At 32.8% G+C, this 21,163-nt stretch overlaps 1 protein-coding gene and 2 long non-coding RNA genes across 4 annotated transcripts in view; 2 read left to right on the top strand and 1 right to left on the bottom strand.

Moving 5' to 3' along the window:
* Positions 1–21,163, bottom strand: part of LOC141461438 (uncharacterized) — a 603,016-nt gene that overhangs the window by 193,863 nt on the left and 387,990 nt on the right. The gene's annotated exons all lie outside the window — the stretch shown is intronic.
* On the top strand, positions 8,139–13,356 carry LOC141461371 (uncharacterized). Its single transcript, XR_012462828.1, has 2 exons — positions 8,139–9,977; positions 11,216–13,356. It is a non-coding gene; the product is annotated as an uncharacterized lncRNA (long non-coding RNA).
* LOC141461376 (uncharacterized) lies at positions 19,375–19,989 on the top strand. The gene is made up of 2 exons (XR_012462829.1): positions 19,375–19,792; positions 19,874–19,989. It is a non-coding gene; the product is annotated as an uncharacterized lncRNA (long non-coding RNA).

The following is a 21,163-nucleotide window of genomic DNA, read 5'->3' as shown; positions in this document are numbered from 1 at the left end:
TTAAGAACTCTTAAATTTTCCAAAAACAAAAATGTAACCTATCGCATGAATTAATTGTGGCAAGCTTAGTAGCCACAACAAGAAGTGCTGATTGTAAGGTGTAAGGTTTCAAGTATAAGTTGTGACTGCTAACATTGAAGTTAGATGTTCGATGGCAAGTTTTCAAGCCAAGTTATGCTAAAAGAGAAGTGGTGTTGGCACGCTATAACACATTCCTCCAGCCACTCAAAGGCTAATGTTCCTTCCAGCACACACTTTGCTTACTCGCACTATAAGAAGATGTGTCCTAGCCTCCTAGAAGGAGATTTAAACTTGCGTTACTCAGCCTCCCCCTAAGAATGTCAGGCCCCCTCTCTTCCTTTTAGTTCTCCGGCTATCCTCTTATATCTTCAGCTTATTAAATTTTTCAATATGCTCCCTACTACTCATGTTTTATGCAAGATGGAAGCCGACTTATTAAAAACTGTCATTTAAAAATAAATAAATCAATAAATTATACAGTGTTTTCTATTATTTGTACCTAGTAAACGCTCTTCATATTGTTTACCGCTTCTCTTACCCCTCATAAAAAGAAATATTACGATCGTAGATGTTTTCAATTTTCAGTTTAGTCGGCAATAATATACTTTTTAAGCCCTACAGTACAAAAAAGAGGATTTTTGCAATTTGGCCTATAGAATACAAAAATGGAATTTAGCTGAAAGATTAAATTTAATTTTTTCAACAAAGTAATACCGGAGGATGACTCTATAATGAGGTTATAGTCAAAATCGGTTATCAGAGTGCCGCTTTGAAAATATTTTTTAGTTTTAAGGAGACTAACTTTAAACTTCCTTTGTGCACATGTAAGAATAGATTTTTTTTGTAGTTTTTTTTTTTTTTTTGTCATTGGCTTCCGCCATACAGCCAGCATCGTCTAGGTGCTTATCACTAGAATATCACTCACTCTCCATTCTTACTTATAAATACATTCGCTTCACTCATTCATTCCTCTACCATATACAACTACGAGTATTTCATAAACTACAGCTAATGGATGGATCAGTACTCCATATTCCTGCCATCCTTACAGCTTAATCGAAATTAAAATCAGGTAATCCTTCTCTAATCATTTTGTTCCATTCATTCTCATCGGCTATAACTTTTAAATACATTCATATTTCATTGCTAGCTCTGCTGTAGATTTAAGCACATAGATGTTGGTGGAGAATATTATGTCTTCGTAGCAAAATGGTGCATCTAAATACCTGTAGATGTCGTCAAACATTCGCTTACTTTCTACTACATAACGTGGACATATCATTATTATATGTTTGAAATCTTCCTTCTCATTGCAATCTACGCAAAGAGGAGAGGACCTTTTGTTGATCCTGTGAAGATACGATCCGCACACCGCGTGGTTCGCGCTCAGCCTGCTTATTGTCGTAACCTGCTTATTATTAATCTACCGATTGGTCGGTGTGTGTTTCAGTTACTAGAAACTCAAATTCTCAAAGAGCCTTGTTTGTTATGTAACAAAATTTTCTGAAAACAGTGCTTTGCATAATCTAAGTCGTTTGCGCAGATAGTGTCGCCCTCTTTTAGAAAGTTAATTTAATTAAGTGAATTGTTAATTTTGCAACGTGTGGTGAGGGAATTTTCTCTAGTAATTTTCAGAACTCTAAAAGTCCTTAATTTGCTCTAAGAGTATCTGATTGTTATTATTATTTCTTAAGAAGCTTTCTACGCAGCTGTTAATAGAATTAAGAGGTGAACAACCTCTCTTTATATTTTCTCACCAGATTCGGCGATGGAGATTCTGTTTCTAAACGGAAGCTAAAACCGTACGAGGGTCGTTTGAAAAGTCCGTGCAAAAATAAAAACTACTTAATTTTTTGGGGTAAACCTTTTTTATTTTTCAACATAGTCTCCTTTTAGGCTTATACACTTCGTCCAACGCTGCTCTAGTTTGTTGATCCCTTCCGAATAATAGGATTTGTCCAAGTCTGAAAAATAGCCATTCGTTTCTGCAATCACCTCCTCGTTTGAATAAAATCTTTTTCCCGCCAGCCATTTCTTCATATTTGGGAACAAATAGTAGTCCGAGGGAGCCAAGTCTGGAGAATAGGGGGGATGTGAAACGAGTTGGAACCCTATTTCCATTAATTTTGCGACCACAACTGCTGAGGTGTGAGCTGGTGCGTTGTCGTGATGGAAAAGGACTTTTTTGTGGGCCAATCGTGGGCGTTTTTCTTGCAGCTCGGTTTTCAAACGGTCCAATAACGATGAATAATATGCACCTGTAATAGTTTTACCCTTTTCCAGATAGTCGATGAGGATTATTCCTTGCGAATCCCAAAAGACAGTCGCCATAATCTTTCCGGCCGAAGGAACGGTCTTCGCCTTTTTTGGCGCAGGTTCCCCCTTGGTAACCAATTGTTTACATTGTTCTTTGGTCTCAGGAGTGTAGTGATGTATTCATGTTTCATCCACAGTGACGAAACGACGCTTAAAGTCCTGCAGATTCTTCTGGAACAGCTGCAAACCGTCCTTGCAACACTTCACACGATTTCGTTTTTGGTCAAGCGTGAGCAATCGCGGCACCCATCTTGCGGATAGCTTTGTCATGTCCAAATGTTGATGCAAAATATTATGTACCCGTTCATTCGAGATGCCCACAGCACTAGCAATCTCACGCACCTTCACTCTTCTGTCATCCATCACCATATCATGGATTTTATCAATGATTTCTGGAGTAGTAACCTCAACAGGGCGTCCAGAACGTTCAGCGTCACTTTTGCCCAAATGGCCACTCCGAAAATTTTGAAACCACTTATAAACTGTTCTAATCGAAGGTGCAGAGTCACCATAATGTTTATCAAGCTTCTCTTTAGTCTCCTCAGGCGTTTTGCCTTTCATAAAGTAGTGTTTAATCAACACACGAAATTTTTTTTCGTCCATTTTTTGAAAATCACTCGACTTCCTCGATTCAAACGAATGCCAAACACAAAGAAATAGACCGATCTGGCTGAAACTTGGTGTGTGTTCTTCCAAGAGATGCTACTAACTAAACATAACCTCGATACGCGCCAGTAGTGCTATCTCTCTGACTTTGCACGGACTTTTTAAACGACCCTCGTATTCTATAGGTTCGGTAATAAGAGTAATAGTTGCAGCTGATTCCCCTTAATTTAGTTAAACTTACGAGGGTTTTTTTTGTTTTTGTTTTTAGATTGGGTTTTATTCGGCTATTGTTTTGATGGAAATAAGCTATTTCTTGCTGCACAGATGAAATCTTTGTTCTCCTATTTTGTGTTACTCAATTGAACTTTGAAGTGATCCATTTCTAATCGTCTAAATGTTTTCTAAAATTCATTTTTCATTATTCGAGGTTTTGATTAGATAATGAAGAATGGCTCCAAATCGAAGGCGCCACTTTATGGATCGATTATCATTGCTTGGTGATTTTCCGGACATCCGCTTCTACGATTATCTTTGAACATGACGCGCTAACTGTATGTATCTATATCTATGAATTTTGTTTATATTTTCTCGAAAAACTCGAACAAAGCCAGTTCCGGTAAAAGGAGTGAGAAAACTTCCCCTGAAGTGTCATGCTTCTGTAATTTCTGCAGAAATTCCTCATCCAGAAGTGTGTGCTCATCTTTTTTAGATTTCTATTCAAATTGTTCGATTCTTTTTCAATTTTTCGAAAATGGTTTTTAGTTTTGCCTGTAAACTTCTCATACATATAAAATAGGTTTAACAATTTTCACCTTTATCATTTTTCTGTAGGAAAACAGTTTAGGGCAGTTGCTGCTATCGCTTAAGATAGATGAATTTGAAAGCTTATATTTCAGGGTAATATTAGTAATAATTAAGGGAAGGGATTAGCTATGCAGTTAGCGTGTAGGATTCCCACGCAGAGACCCCAGGTTCGAATCCAGATGCTGGCTTAGATTTTGCCCATAGATTTCCTCTTCTTACAGCTCACTGTTGTCTGCAACGAGAGAACACTGTTCGGAGGCCAGTAGTGTACTGAAAAAAGCTCCGGGTGCCAATAACCTCAGATGTTGACGCGCCTTAAATCATAATAAATAAATAAAAACTATTGGTAATTGAATATGACTAAAATATTCAGAGTTTGAAGACAGCCTTGAGAATAGTTGGAAGAAAATGTCGTGGGAGTGTCCTCGGCAGATATTCTGGATTAAGCATAAGCTATCCTAAAAGAGTGGTTTCTCCAACAGCAACAAATAATTTGTTCTGTCATCTTTTTTTATTTTATGACTGCAAAATTTGATTACGTTTAGAAACATTAAATTTTGTTGTTAATAATAATAAATTTTGAGGTCGTAATGTGAAACCATTTTTGTTTTTTGCGACGTCAACAGGATATTATTCTCTTTAATCTTTAAAACATTTATTTATTATTTTGTTTAACCAAAACATTCCTCTCTTTGTTACTTTTTAATTATTTAATTAAGTAGTTATTAATTTCAAACTTTTAAAAACAGCTCTTGTTGTGTGTTTTCTTCTTTCATTCTTTTTTTTCAAAAGAAATTTTAAACAAAGTTAATTAAAGGAACTTCCATCTAATTTTCAAACATGTCTCGTTGTAGGATCTTTAATTAACAAGCTGCTGTTCTGGTCACTTTTGTTTGAGTCGGTCTTGTACTCATTTTTAACTCAATATGATTCAATCGTGTACCGCAGTTTTATTACAATATCTGCATTTATTGCAAAATTAATCGAATTTTCTGATATGCTGACATTTTTAAGCATTTACTATATCCTAATTTACTGATGATATCTAGTTTATTACAATTTTTATAATGTTATTAGCTATATCTTCATAATTGAAGAACTAATTCGTTAATTGATTCCATTATTATTTTTTTATTTAATTTTAAATAAAAAATTTTTATAAAAAAAAAGTATCAATAATCCAATTTACAAAACAATAACAATAACAATAATTTTTTTTTTTTTTTTTTTTTTTTATATAATAATAATAATAATATATATATATATATAATATATATATATATATATATTATATATAAGGGAAGGGATTAGCTATGAGGTTAGCATACTGGACTCCCACGCGGAGGTCCCGGGTTTGAATCCAGCTGCTGACCCTTAGATTTTCTTTTCCTAGGAGCTTCTTACAGCTCACTGTCCGGTGATGGACAGTGTTGTCTGAAACGAGAGAACTGTAACGGAGGAAGTGCACTGAAAAAAGCTCCGGGCGCCAATAACCTTAGATGTTGACGCGCCTTAAATCATAAAAAAAAATAATAATAATAACATAAATAATACAAATAGTTCAAAGAAATGGTTGACATCTGGCTTGATTTATAAACTTTTGGAAATCAGTGTCAAAGAAATCTAAGACAAAATGATTGGCTGTCCGCATCATACGAAAGATAGGAAAGTAAAAAACGTAATTGTGCTTGCAGTACGGTACATTGAACGGAGAAGAATGTAGTATGGGATGAGATATTAAAAGAAATTAGAGAAAGAAGGTAAGGACCAGTCTATTTGAGAATGGAGAAGTTTGCAGAGGAAAGAGAGGTAATAAATTCTTCTGATGGCAAGTGGAGGAATATTGAGAGTGAGCTGTGAGGAATATTGAGAGAATTATGTGAGATTAAAAAATTAAAAACCGAAATTATCATGAATGAAATCTCCAAGAATATCTGAGGAGAAGTGATATCCAGAACATGGGCAATGTTGGAGGATAGCTGGGTTGTAAAGGTAAACACAGTACTGTACTTACTAAACATGCACTACATTTGTGTAAACACAATTACATCAATGAAAATCCAAGCGAATTGCGACGTATGACAGTTAGTTGAGAAACTTCGTACAAAGGGACTAGTTTGGCTTTGGCTCCCAGCTGTGTTTAAGTTACCATTCCGCCTTCTTCTTAAAGTAGTCGATGTAACCGTAGAAAATTCGAAACGAATTCAATAAACTGTTGAAAAGATGCCTTTTCACATGATGATTTTAAGCGAATTTCCAGACTTTATCTTCAGTTCAACCCAAGTTCATATCATGAATGGAGATAATGCTTTGACTTTAACAAAACTTAACACCATGCTCTTGCGGAATGCGGGGCTTACGAGTATATGCAGTATACTGTCAAAATTCAATCCTTTACGAAGAAATGATCTTGTCCCAAGAGCAGTGGTCCAGCCTATTGCTGATCTTTATTCAAATTCTGATCAACTTTAGACATCAAATTTACAAATAAAGTTACGAGAACATCGCTTTGACTGGAAACTTAAAACTATTTGGACGAACGAAAAGTCGTAATGACAAGTAACAGTCAATAGATAATTTAGAGATAAAATTGAAAAAATTTACAATAGGTCTAAAATAATTTATTTTGGCAAAATTTAAAAAGTAGATGGATGTAAAAATATTATTTCCTAAATACAGAAAGAGACATTTAAGACAAAGTTAAAGTGAGAGAGGTCGAAAGTGACGTCAAAAAAAGGGTCTTGGGGCTTTACGACCCCAGCTGCTAGGATACTGGAACTTTATCGGGGCAAAAGATTTTCAAGTAACATGTACCATAGCAACAGGCCAGTTTTGCGTCGTTCTTCATGGAGTCAAGTACTGGTGTTACGTAAGTAAAACTCTTATTAAATCATCTCTTTACTTAATACTGTCTCAGCTTTTGATATTTGTAATTTGGAATTACATCTTTGAAGTGTGATATTTTGATTGGACGAACTTTTTTCATCATCTCAATTGTGGAGAAAATCCTTACGTGTAATTAGAGGTGTTGTCGTCATATCTGTGTTCAGTTTTATTTCACTGCATAATAATAAATAAAATAAACTAATCATTGTGCATCCTTAATGTAGCATTGTCTCTGAACTCACTGCTGCAGTTATTGTGAAACGCTTCTTAAACCATTCAAAGCAGCGACCTGTAACTGACAAGAAAGCCTCTTAAAACCCCATAATAAAGCTATTGGGCTCCTCCACAATCATGGATAATCAATAGCTTAATTAGTTTATAACAAAAAAAAAAAACCTTAAATAAACAGGTTGACTAGAGCAAAGGCCTCATATAGCTCCAGTTTGACGTATGGGACCAAATATTCCTGCCGAAATCAAGTTAGTGGACAGGGTTATACCAGTAAATATTCTTAATATTATCGTTTTTATTATCTGCAGATTGTCACCTTATTTAAAAAAAAAAAAATCTAGATATTAAATAATATCATTAAATGTTATCATTAATATAATTAAATAATATTAGCACATTACAACTGATTTAGCACTGAACGAAAATGACAAAGCAATTGTACAAATTAAATTTGTAGTCAATTAATTTTGTATAGAATTTCAGTTTAAAAATAAATAAACTGTATGCAGTTTCTATTCTACTATCGCAGAATACGCAGAATTAATATTATATTCGTAGAATATACCGTAAAATTATTAGATGTTAATACCAAAATGAAACGTGATCTCCAAATCTATTCAAGATATGTAACCATTAGCTCTGAATGTGACTGGCATAATTAAAATATTTTTGATGTACACTTATCATTTAAGTCACTCGATAAGCAAACCTCACCCAATTGATTATTTAGGATTTAATTCTATTTATTCTGAACATGGGAGCCATGTTTATTTCATAAGAAGGGATTTACCCACCTCTTTTGTATCCTTAATCGAATGGTCAGTAAAATGAGTAGATTTATAAAAGGAGTAGGTTACTAGATCGCAGTACTAAGTTTTAATGGAATCGTAGAAGCCTTTGGCGAGAAAATCTTAAAATACAGGAAAACAATTAAATTAAGTTTTATAATAACAGCATATAAGTTTGGGTTTTGTTTTTTCCAACACAGAAAGATAAAGCCTGAAAAATAGTATGGATTTTCGGAGAACACAATTGCAGGGGTTGAAACGAATGCACAACCTATTGGAGCTCTCCATAAATATGTACTGATATTCTTTAAATTCAAGTCAATTTTCATTAATTTCAGACTTATGCATTAAAGATGAGTTTCTCATTTATGCAGCCATTTCTCCATGGAGGTATCTTTGAGAGTTTACAATTTGAAAATTAAGGACTGGATAAAATGCCCATCACTTAGCAGCAATTTCCTAGAATACTCAAGTTGAAGATTTTGTTCTTGTATTAAAACTGTCCGGTAGGACAGTTGTATAAGGGTTGATGGTCAAAAACTGCACGAAAAAGCGTAACGTTGAAAAACACCCAACTTTGACAATTTTTTTCTCTTTTTCTATAAAAGATAAAATTCCCAAATTTTCTTTAAAATAAAGGGCAAATCCTCCTTTATGACTGTAATTTTTTGCAACAACCCAGATCTAATAGGTTTTGAGAAAAAAGTTGCTGAAAATGAGCAAAAACGGCTTTTTCAAAAATTGTTGTTGTTCTTGTTCTTGTTGTTCTTCTTCTTCTTCTTGTTGTTGTTACCTTTTTTGTAAACAACGTAGCGCCTAAACGCGCAAACCGATTTTCATGAATGAGGTGTCATTCGATTCGGAATTTTATGTAGATGTGCCTTTTGGGGGTCTCGATGCTGTACCTCAAATGGGAGAGGAGTTAGCCCCATGTATGTAAGGCCCCCTCTATAACTAGTTTTACTAATAACTCTGTAAATATTGGCACGTTTTTGATAAAATTTGGTAGGGTGAAAGGGATAGGGCTCCTCTATCTAAAATTAAAGCGACGTTCTGTTCTTACACCTAATAAGGGGAAGTTTTGCAATCTTTTCAAATCATCTTCGCAATAACCGATTTTCGTGAATGAAGTGTCATATTATTCAAAATTTTATGTAGATTTGCATTTTAGAGGCCTTGACGCTGCGCATATTTGGGACGGGAGTTCGTCCAATGTATGTAAGGCCCCTTCCAATATTATTGTTACTGATAACTCTGTAAATCAGCCCGATATTGATAAAATTTGGGAGGATGAAGGGGTTAGGGCTCCCCTGCTTAACAGTAAAGCGAAGGTGTGCTCTTACACCTATTAAGGGGAAGTATTGCAATCGTTTCAAATTATCAAATGGTCTGGCTGTGGGTGTATGAAGGGAGCACATTTTCTCAGAAAAGACTTCCGCGTGTTACTTTCTTCAAACATGGACATTTTATTGCACGGTAGATTAAGCCTCGCTTAGATAATGAAAGTGTAACGAGCGGCCTGAAAAAATTCTCCCTCTATCTCTCTCTGTTTCAGTGTGTGTGATTATCAAATACCAGAAATCGCAGAACGTTAAATGTCTTAGCTTAGATGAGATAAAGTTTTAGTCAAAATCGGTATACCGGAAGTATCACTTTAATGACGAGATTTTTCAGTTTGTCAGGAATTTTTGGGAAACTTATACAGGAAATCCGATTAATCCTAAATTTCTAAACTTATTAGAATTAAATATAACAAACGTCCCAAGTTTGTAGAATATTTGTAAGTATAATTTAAAGAATAATATTAAGAGGAAGTCGTGAGAGTGTTGTTACCAGATTTTGTTCATAGAAATTATAATTTCTGAGAAAATCTTGTTCCAAAAGTTGCGATAAGAGAACTTCATCAGTTAAAACTGTTTGTAATATTAATTTGTATTTGTTGCGATGAGAAAGAGTCAATAATAATAATGTTTTCTATAATTTAATAAACTATGAATAATGTCTACATAAAAACATTCAGAAATAATATCTATGACTAATCCCTAACTTGATAATATAAATGCCATTAGACTTTACTCTTTCCACCTGAATAGTAAACAATAAACATGATATGGTTTTAATTTAATAAACTTTAAACTTATTTAAACTTAACTTAGTGGCGTGATTTCCCCCTCCTTTATCTTTTGAATGCACTATAAAGTGGAAATAATTATTTAATCTAATTCAAACGTCTTTTGACATCCGTAGAAGAAGTGCTTGTTATTTTTTCTATTTTATTAGCTATTAAACTATTTATTGAAGACTTCATACATCCTTCTCAATTTGGTAAGTACATTTTTTGTAATAATTTAGTTAAATACATTTTAATTCAGAAATTACTCTTATTTGGCGGTTGATTTTAGTCCGATTAATTGTACTTAACTGCTGATGTCTGTCTAGATGAAAAGTGATCCTAGTTCTGACTGATTGTTAAAATTCACTTCCTTTATCAAAAAGTTAATAATATTGCTTAGAGTACTTTCGTTGCTCGATCGGAAAAATAAAGTTTAAAAATTTAAAAGTTTAAACCTTCTTGTTGTGATGTAGATACTCTAATTTATTTTTATTTTTTTATCCATTTTTTGAACGTATCTCCCCGCTTTTAAGACCAACTTGCTTCATTACTTTTGTCTGATAATAAACTTGTAACCCAAATTATCATGTTAATGAACAGTTTTCACTTCTTCAAGATTTTCTCTAAACAATTTTCTACTGTAATTTTCTCGGCACATAGTTTGCATATATTTACGTCTATTACTTTTATTTGAAACATTTTTCCGATAAAATTCAATTTCAAACGATTCTGGTGGAGGAAGGAAGGTAGGCAGGCTAAAGTACAATCATTTCATTCTAGTGATCGGAGGTACCACTTAAGTCCTAACAAATGAATTCAATATTCCGCTTAAATTCTTAGTTTGAAGAGAATTGTTTAACCGGAAGTGCCTGTTTAAAAAATAAATAAAACATTTTTTTACTTTTTCACTTCCTCTTAGACAAGTATTGCGCCCTTGTAAAAATTTTCCGTTTCATCTTTCCACCGGAAATGTATATATGCGCACATACTGTATATGTAGCATTGTATGTGTTGTCAAAATATCTCAAAACGAAAATCGTATTAAGCTGATACTCGTATCAGTGATTAAACTGATACTAATTTCAATCAGGTTCGACAAAGCCCACAGACAATACAATCCCTAAACCGGAAGTCTCTACTCTGCTGCATTAGTGAAGAATTTCTTCGTTTTTCATTGATTTTATTTTTATTCTCCTCTAAGTTTTTTTTTATTTATTTTGGTAAATTGCAAATCTATCTTATAATACCATAGCACATTAATGAATTTGGATAACTATAAACTAAATTTCCGCCCTTGCTCAATAATCAGTTATTGTTCTAAAAGTTCTTTTTTGTTAATACATCAAATTAAAATATTTCCAATTTAAAAAAATTACTCTTTAAAGTTTTATGTTTCATTGCAAAAAACAAAATTTACTTCATTTTTCGAACCTAAATTTTTTTTTTCCAGAGTCGAAGGAAACATTACGTTAAGTATTTATATTAAGTATTAGTTATTTATTTCTAAATACTAAAGATTTTAAATTATATTATAGATATGCCTTCTAAACACCGGAAAAAAAAGCAAACAATTAAAAAATTAGTATCGGGTATTAGACAGACAATTGACAGCACTGCTGAGCTCGAAAACTGTAGTTTATACACTATTGTGACCCCCGCCGCAACTAAGCAACAGCGGTACTACGTTAAAAATCGCGAGGGAATAGTAACTAAACAGCGACAATATAACTTAAGAAAAAAAATAGAAATAAAAGAAAAACAGGAAGTGTACAATTTGGAACACAAAGAAACAATAGCAAGGAAACAGAGAGAGTATGATCTAACTAATAGAGAGAAAATACAGAAGAAACAGAGGAAATATGATTTTGTTCATACAGAAGATAAAAAAAAGAAACAGAAAGAGTATGATTTATCTCATAGAGAGAAAATACTGAAGAAGCAGAGAGAGTATGATTTAACTAATAGAGAGAAAATACAGAAGAAGCAGAGAGAGTATGATTTAACTAATAGAGAGAAAATACAGAAGAAGCAGAGAGAGTATAATTTAACTAATAGAGAGAAAATACAGAAGAAACAGAGAGAGTATAATTTAACTAATAGAGAGAAAATACAGAAGAAACAGAGGAAATATGATAGAGAGCATATAGATAAAAAAATAAACCAGCAAAGAGTGTATAATGTTGCCCATAAAGTTGGCATAGCAAGGAAGCAGAAACAAAAAGACAGAACAAACAGTGAAAAGAAAACTGAAACACAAAGAAAGTACAATGAAAAAAAAAGAAACGAAATTGACTTAAGACAAGAAAGGTATAATGAAAAGAATCGCGCTGTAATAAATTTAAAAAGAAATATTCGGTACTTTTTGACTCGCCAAAACGTAAATAAACCCTCGGCGTCATTCGCATCTTTATTAAAGAAACGGATTCAAACTCGAAAAAAGATTTGTACATTTCGAGATGAATGCGCGCTAATAAATAAATTGTGTTTATCTTTAAAACGGAATCGTCAGTTCAATAAACACCGCCGTGTAAGGAATAAAATTAATCGCACAATGACTTATTACCTGATAAAACATTCTAAACATTTAACCGGAATTGCCCGATCCTACTTTAGGTATCTAAATAATAAATTAAAAGCCGTTGTCGATGAGGCCGTTAATAAGTTCGAAGTAAATAAAATTAAAACACTAACGTCTAAAAATATCGTAAAAGTATTCGGAGGTAAACAAAAACACACGACACATTCTGAACCTTATTTCTACGAAAGTTCCTACAGCGTGGTTCCTCCCGGACATATATTGCTCACTGATAATCACACCGTTTTCGTGAATAGGCACAATTTTAAAAAGTACATTACTAAAGATAATAATATTGTGGAATGGCCTTGCGGTATCACTTGTAAATTTTCAGACCAAAGTATGAGCACGATTTTAAATAAATTAGTTGAATTAGTAAAAAGCAATGTGAATGAAATGTCAATCAAAAAGCTTGCGAACACATGTAGGTACAGACATCTTAATAAAAAAGGACACACCGTACACTGCGCTTCACACAACAGTATATTTAAATGCAGTACACTTTTGCAAATTCTTTCTGAATTATCGGTACATTACACCGCGTTTAGGAACTTAAAAAGACAGATTTACACTATGCGTAATCTGTCTTTCAAAATAAATCGTGTAACATCGTGTATAAATAAAGCGAATAATGTCGAATCTATTTTACGGTCCGTTAATGATTTAAAAAAGTTTCTCAGAACACTTAAAATCGACACCAATAAATTTAAAAAATATGTACCTTCCACTAGTTGCGACACTAATGAAATAAACATTTTGACTAAATATAAGAAAAACTTGTCTTCGTTAAAAAGTAAAGTAACTTCTTTTCCGGAAAATTTTTGCGCATGTTGCAACATCTTATTTTATGACGAGGATTTAAAAGATTTTATTAAATTTCAAAATAAAGATAATAAATCGTGGCAAACTATAATTATTTATATTAATAAAAATTATGATAAAGTTCATTCGGATAATATTAAAATTTGTACATACTGTGCACAAAAATTAAATCAAAATTGTATTCCCGGACGCGCCGCATATAACTGTTTAGAGGTAGATCTAGTGCCAGAAGAAGTTGGTAAGCTGAATATTTTCGAAACAATGCTGACCCAATTAGTTAAATCGTTCCAATGTGTAGTTCGTCTCCAGCCGAAAAAAGGGAAAATTGCGGTCAGTGAAAAACTTAAAGGGTTAAAGGGTCGCGTCACTTATTTACCCCTCCCTTTGCAGAAAAACGTGGACTTGCTACCGAACGAACTGCCCCAAAATCATGAAGTGGTTGTACTGGTTAATGGCGTACCTACACAAAACCGAGTCATATGGCGAGATTTAGTGAGCGCGAATAAAATTTACAAAGCGATTGCCGCTTTAAAAGAAATTAACCCGTTATACGCGAACGTTAATCTAAATGTAAAATTGTTACCGAATATTAACGAAAATATAGGTAATAAATATACTTTTAAGGATGTATCCGGGGCATCCATAAAAAAAGTAGATAGTGCAACTTTTTATAAAACCGGATTTTATACTTTTCACTCCCTTCATCCGATAAATATGAGCGCGGTTGAATCGAGCGAAATCGAATCGTATCAAATGCAGCAAATGAAGGGAGAGTACGTGTCGGTTTTTGATAAAAATTTAGATTATTTAACATTCCCGCATCTATTTCCTAAAGGCAGGTTCGGAAAATTTGATGTAAATAGAAATGTTCCTCTGTCGGACGCTGAGTATCGTAAAACACGGATATTAAATAAAGACGGGCGATTTCGGCGTGATCCTTGTTATTTATTTCATTTGCTAAATGACAGTGAATTTAAATACCTTGGCGGGGCCATAGCACACTTGTTAAACGTTCGCGCGTACAAACCGTACACGGTGAATGATATTTTAACTAAAGTTACCGTAAACGATGAACAGTTGGAACAGCATTTAATCAATCTATTTAGTTCGTTACGGGGTACTAAGGAGTATTGGCAACGTCGTCGCCAAGAACTCAATGCCATGACACGCGATTTTGGGGCGCCGACTTTTTTTGTAACTTTGTCATGTGCAGAATATGATCATTCCGAATTATTGCAATATATTGTTAAAATTAATAATGATGTTCCTAACGTGGAGAAAATGTCCGCCGGGGAGTTATGTGCGTTAGATCCGACTAGCGTGTGTAGATATTATCACCGCCTCATCCGAAATATGTTCAAGTTTTTAATAAACGATAAAATAAATCCGGTATTAGGTTACGTGGAGCATTATTTTTGGCGCGTAGAATATCAAGAAAGGGGGGCGCCGCATTACCACATGTTATTGTGGATTCGGGATAGTCCGGAAATTAATAACGATTGCTTTAGAAAGGTTGCCGATTTTATTAACACTTATATTTGTGCTCGGTTACCGGATCCTTTAGAGTCACCTGTCTTGCACTCGTTTGTCCGGAAATATCAAATGCATAAGTGTAACTCGTATTGCCAACGAAAATATCGCGTAAAACAAAAAATGTATACTAAATGTCGGTTTGGATTTCCGCGTAAAGTTACTGACGAATTGATAATTAATGACATTATTTCTACAATCGCGTCTAGAGTTAAAGGTTTCGGTCCGAAACGTGTTTATGACTTGCCCAGACAGAGAAGTGAGGTTCGCATTAACGACTACAACCCTGTCCTTCTATTAGCTTCCGGCGGGTTTAACGTTGACGTGCAATTTGTTAAAGACGGAGATTTGAGATTAGTTATTTACGTAACCAGTTACATTTCTAAAAATGAAAAAACGGAATTAGAAGATCTATGGGCTGATATATGTAAAGAATCGAATAAAAAAGCGTTGTGGAGTTTAGGATTAAAAAAATTAACGCATCGGCAGATCGGGTTATACGAAACAATAGACCGGTTACTCGGGCATCATTTGTACGGTAAATCGGAAGATATGCGATATATCAGCACCACGTTTCGCGAAAATAGAAAACTATGTCTAAAACCTTATAATGAACTAAAAAATATGCCGGCTAATTCCACGGATATATATTTGAAGTCATGGCTGAACGACTATTATCCGAATCGACCCGACAATCTAGAAACTTTAAACTTGTACGATTTCTGTCGTTATCACGATCTTTCCCGCGATCAATTAGAAGCCGAAAACCGAATAAAATTAAAAAATAATGTTATTTTAAGAAAGCGCGGCAAACCTTACGTGATTCAACACCCCATTTACAAAACGTTAAATACAGAACAAGACCGCAATAAGTATTATCACTCCCTTTTACTTCTTTTTAAACCGTGGCGTAATGAATCGGATATTTTAAAAGGTTTTCGGACGTACCAAGAAGCGTTTGACCATTATTCCGCGGAATTAAAACAGGCCATGACTTATCATGATAAATTAATTATGATTGAAGAAGGAATCAAAGAACTTCAGAGTAAAATTGCGGAATTCAAAGAAGAGAATTTCATTAATTTAGAAGAGGATAATATTATCCGAGAAGTGCAGGATGCAGACGTGGCGATGTTGGAAGTTTGCGCGGCGATGTATACTAGTATTGACGATCGCGATAGTAAATTTAATTTAAACGAAGATCAAAGCCGGATTTTTAATAAAATAACTAAAACTCTTATCGACCAAAGTAATAATAAATGCAATAGTCAAATAAAATTATTCGTCTCTGGTGTAGGCGGTACGGGTAAATCGTATCTCTTAAAAGCGTTAAAAGTTTGGATTAACAATACATTTCCGCCCAAGAAAGACACTGTTTCAGTGGCTATAACGGCTCCGACCGGCCTGGCTGCATATAATGTTAATGGCGTCACCATTTACCGGCTTTTATCGCTCCCGGTTGAGCACCAACAAACCGCCGAATATAATAAATTAAACGTTGAAAGTTGTCGGGCGATTAGACACGTACTTAAAGATATGAAATTATTGGTAATAGATGAAATTAGTTTAGTTTCGAGTCTCGTTTTCGCTTATATTCATCTTCGGTTGACGGAAATTGCTAAAAATAATGAACCTTTCGGTAATTTTAATATTTTACTTTTCGGTGATTTGTTACAATTGCAGCCCGTTAAAGGTAATCAAGTTTTTAAAAAGTTAACTCGCATCGAATGCAAATCCAAACTCGGGTCTATCGGTTCTGCTGATCTTTGGTCGATGTTCGAATACGACGAATTAAAAATTAACGTAAGACAGAAAAATGATAAAAGCGGTTTTATAAACACTTTGCTCAATATTCGGTCGGGTAATGTCTGCGCAGAAGACATCGCACTATTAAACTCACGTGTTTTGCCTAATAATGATTTAAATAATGTAATTGAAAATTATAAAGTATTACTCGATTGCGGTAGAAATCCGTTATGTCTCTTCGCGACTAAAGCTCAGTGCACAACTTTTAATAAAATTTATTCAGATAAATTCGCGAAAGAAATAGTCACAATAGATAGTATCGATGAAATTGATTATAATTTTAAACTCACGAATAAAAAAATAAAAGATTTGAACTTTTTAATTAATAAAATTTCGGAAGACGTCTCCCGCACTGCTAATTTATCTAAAACAATAAATTTATTTGTTGGCGCGAAAATAATGATTAAACGAAATATCGATATTGCTAACGGAATTGTAAACGGAACAATTGGTGTAGTGGAACGGTTTGTTTATAAAGGAAACGTCGTAGATTCTTTAATCATTATCGTGAATAACAAACCCTTTTCTTTAGAAAGGGTAAAAGCGCGATTTCTGTTGTTAAAAAATATTTACGTGCATAGGAAACAATTTCCGGTGACTCTTTCGTACGCGGTAACCATCCACAAATCTCAAGGCTTAACCTTGGATTGTTTATTCACAAGTTTAGGAAAAGAAGTGTTTGCACCGGGCATGCACTATGTAGCTCTCTCGCGGGTCACTAATTTAAACGGTTTGTATTTAATTGATTTCGATTCGGCAAAAATAAAAGTAGATATGGACGCGATAAGTGAATACCGTCGTTTAAATAAAATGATCCGATCACCATGTTTGCAAACAGCGAATAATAATATTTGCGTTTCCCCCACCATCAATTTAACAAAAGAAGAATCCCTTCTCCAATCAAATGTTAATCGCGAACTTTTTTCTAAAACGGAAATATTTGGCTTACCGAATTCTGACGGCGTTTCATGTTACGCGAATGTCGTTGCACAGTGTTTGATTAATATACATACCGTTAAATTTAACCTAACGAATAACCTCGTCAATAATATAAACATAACTTTTCCGGATCCAAAAACTCGCGATAACTACCAAAAAGTGAGTGTAACTTTCGAATTATTTAATATTTTAACATCCGGAATAACTCGAGGTGCCAAAAAACCTAATACCAAAAGACTCCGCGAATTAATTGCTCACGGTAGTGACGTAAATTTTAACGCGAATGTTCAACAAGACGCGCAAGAATTTCTAATATTTCTAATATCCGCTTTAAAAACAGAAAATAACATTCCTTGCAGGTTATTTGATTGTACAGTAAAATTCGTTCGAAAGTGTTTCAATTGCAATAGTTATTGGGATGACGTTCCCATTAATCTTGAGTTAATGTACTTTTTAGAATTCGGGGTTCTCCAAAATAACGAGCCGGTTACCTTTCACTCGTTATTCGACTATAAATTATCGGATATAACTTGTTCAGAATGCGGAGAAAATAAAATTTATATTCGTAGTAAATTATACTCGGTATCGGATTATCTAATAGTTATACTAAAGCGTTATCAAGGAAATCGTGTTTTAAATGAAATCCACTCTTTCGATGAAAATAAAATTAATATTGACGGTTTTAATTTCACACTTTCGTCCGTGATTTACCATTACGGTTCGGACCTTAATTCTGGCCACTACGTTTGCGCGGTAAAAAGTCCAAATAATTCGTGGAATTTGTTAAATGACGACTTTATTAATTATAATTTTAAATTTGATCCGGGTTTAAAAGACGCGTATATTTTATTTTTAAAATCAATAACGTAACGTGCTTAAAAAAAAATCTATATTTTTAGTAAAACTTAAAATATTTTTATATCGAATTTTAGCCGTTGGAGAGCCAGCAGATGACATTTGGACTGACTGAAAATATTCTATTTGATATTATTAATTTATTTGTGCATGTTTCTGTTTTTTGAAGTAAAAAAATTGTTTACATAGAATATGTTTTTCGCAATGAATACCTCTGTTTGGTCCTCACATACTATCACAATAGTAAGTGACAACAAATTTATTATGCCCACCTAAGTTTTTATACTATTTCACTTAAGATCTAATAACTGTGTTCATTTTTTGTTTTTAGTTTTTATTTAATAACTTGAATAGTTGATGGTACGATTCTATACCTTAGGTTCCATGTCTCAAGTCAATCACTCGCCTTGAAAGAAATTATTGCTTCATTTTCGATGTCATTTCCCATTTTGTAATTTATTGTATTTAATCAGGCCAAATATATTTCAAACAATAATAATATAAAAAAAAGATGACGCAATTTATTCAATTGTAATTTACATTTATATTTGCGAATAAAACAAATTCTATGTCTTATCGTACGATATTTATAAGTTAATTTCTGTATTTTATTTAATTGCATGTTTTAAGTTTGTATATATCATTTGAATTAGTTTTCTTATACCGAATGGCCAAAAGGTCATCACTTAATAATTCAATATTCTTAATTATATGGTTTTGATGTTTTACTTATCTTTAAATGAACCTTTCACAGTTCCAGCCCTATAAGCAGTTAATTTAATTACATAATGGAATTGAATTGCACTCAACTTCTTGTAACTTTTTAAATATTACGATCGTTGTTTCTTCTAAATTATGAAGGAAACTTTTATTTATGAACTGAATTTAATTTTATGTTTGATGCAGTTGTAAGATTTGCACAACTAATTCAAAAGAAACAATTTATTATATTAAATAAAAAAAATTGTCCACACTGTGAAAGATTTGTTTAAAAATAATTATATTATTATTTATTTACATATTTTTGTACTTTTATTTTAAATGTGAGACTAAACTAACTGACGGACTAAGTCCGCCAAGCCGGTCCCAAGCCCAGGTGAGAAAGGATGAGGGGTCCGTCGGAGTTACTTATGTTTCAGGATGTAAAGGCTAACTATACGCAGAGCCAGGAGAGGGAGGATATATTCATAAATGTTTATGCTGTGTAAATATGGTATTGTTTGCAACCCTCTATAAAACTATAAATAAATCTATCCAAAAGGTACAAAAATCTCTTTAACAAAAACTTTCAGTTTAAAATGTTAAGTATAAGGGTTGATTAAACGCCAAAAGGTACACAAATCAGCAGGTAACCAACATTTCATTAATATTTCATTGATATCATTAACCTAATTTTACTGTATTAACTTTTCATTAATATTTTTTAGAATTTATTACGTGTCCCAGACCCTTATGCTGGCCATTTTATTCATAATAATTTTTTTGATATAATAATAAAAGGTGAGTAATATCATCATTAGTTATAAAAAGGCACTTTACTTTAACTGTAATCTAAATTATTATTGCGATTTTTCTTTTTAGGCGCTTTATTCTGAATAATCATCACACTCTCACATTCAAATGGAAAAGGGAAAGTAGGAGTTGGTCTATTGCTGCTGAAATCTGAATCACGGATTTAAAATAAATTGAATCTTGAATTAGTCTTACTGCAGAATATATGAGCACAAATTATGCAGTTAATAACAAATAAACAATACTTGTAATTATAATTCATTTGCAAACTTTAATTGAATGTAGTCTTTAATTGAGTACTTATCAAAGACGTTTTGTTATCAAATAATTAGTAAAGCACTTTAATAATAATTTTTATTTATTTATTTATTTAAATAATAATTGCCATCTGAAAAATATAAATATCTTTATTTTGTTTTACATATATGTATATAACCTTCAGAGTAATCCATCTAGGGATAAATTAATTTAAAAATATCCTTAATTACGTTGTATTTATTTAGTTAGTATATACTGTATAATAAGAAAAGTAATGTAATCGCCTATTTTTTCAGGCGGTATTTAACGTCCATCTACCAATTAGGTGACGTGGACAGGGGCGAAAGCTCATAATTTACTAAAAACAATTTTTTCTGACAAATAAAAAGTAGTCTTACTGGGGTTCTACCACTTACATTGTCACGCTCTTGACTACAAGACCAACGCCCGCCCCTAGTATATCAATATTTAAATCTATATCTATAATATAAGTATAATATATATACAAATATAAGTAAACAAATTAAAAGTGTAATTAAAGATAACTATAATAATATTTAATATTAATAAACCATGTTAAGTATTAATTATCTGTTATTTTTAAAGAAGTGTACTTGGCAAATTGTATCCAACTAATTTAATCAAAGGATGAACTTAAATCAATGATTTTTAGGTTCATACTGATGTAATAATTTCGGTGAATGCATTTTTTAAAAAGTATTTTAATAATTTAATTTAATTTAATAATTTTTTTTTAAATTGCGTTTCATTAAAAAACCTGTGCATTAATAGATAGATACGTCCTTTTAAAATCAATCTAAATTAGATGAAGCGAGCCTTCTCGCAGCACAAAAATTATTATGAATAAAATGGCCAGCATAAGGGTCTGGGACACGTAATAAATTCTAAAAAATATTAATGAAAAGTTAATACAGTAAAATTAGGTTAATGATATCAATGAAATATTAATGAAATGTTGGTTACCTGCTGATTTGTGTACCTTTTGGCGTTTAATCAACCCTTATACTTAACATTTTAAACTGAAAGTTTTTGTTAAAGAGATTATAATTAGAAATGATTATTGTATAAAAACAAGGTGTT

The sequence above is a fragment of the Rhodnius prolixus genome, unplaced genomic scaffold, assembly GCF_049639745.1.
Source record: "Rhodnius prolixus isolate KJV_2025 unplaced genomic scaffold, Rpr scaffold_1, whole genome shotgun sequence".
Taxonomy (NCBI): domain Eukaryota; kingdom Metazoa; phylum Arthropoda; class Insecta; order Hemiptera; family Reduviidae; genus Rhodnius; species Rhodnius prolixus.
Note: the sequence above shows the minus strand (reverse complement) of the source record. Positions and strands in the feature narration are given on the sequence as shown.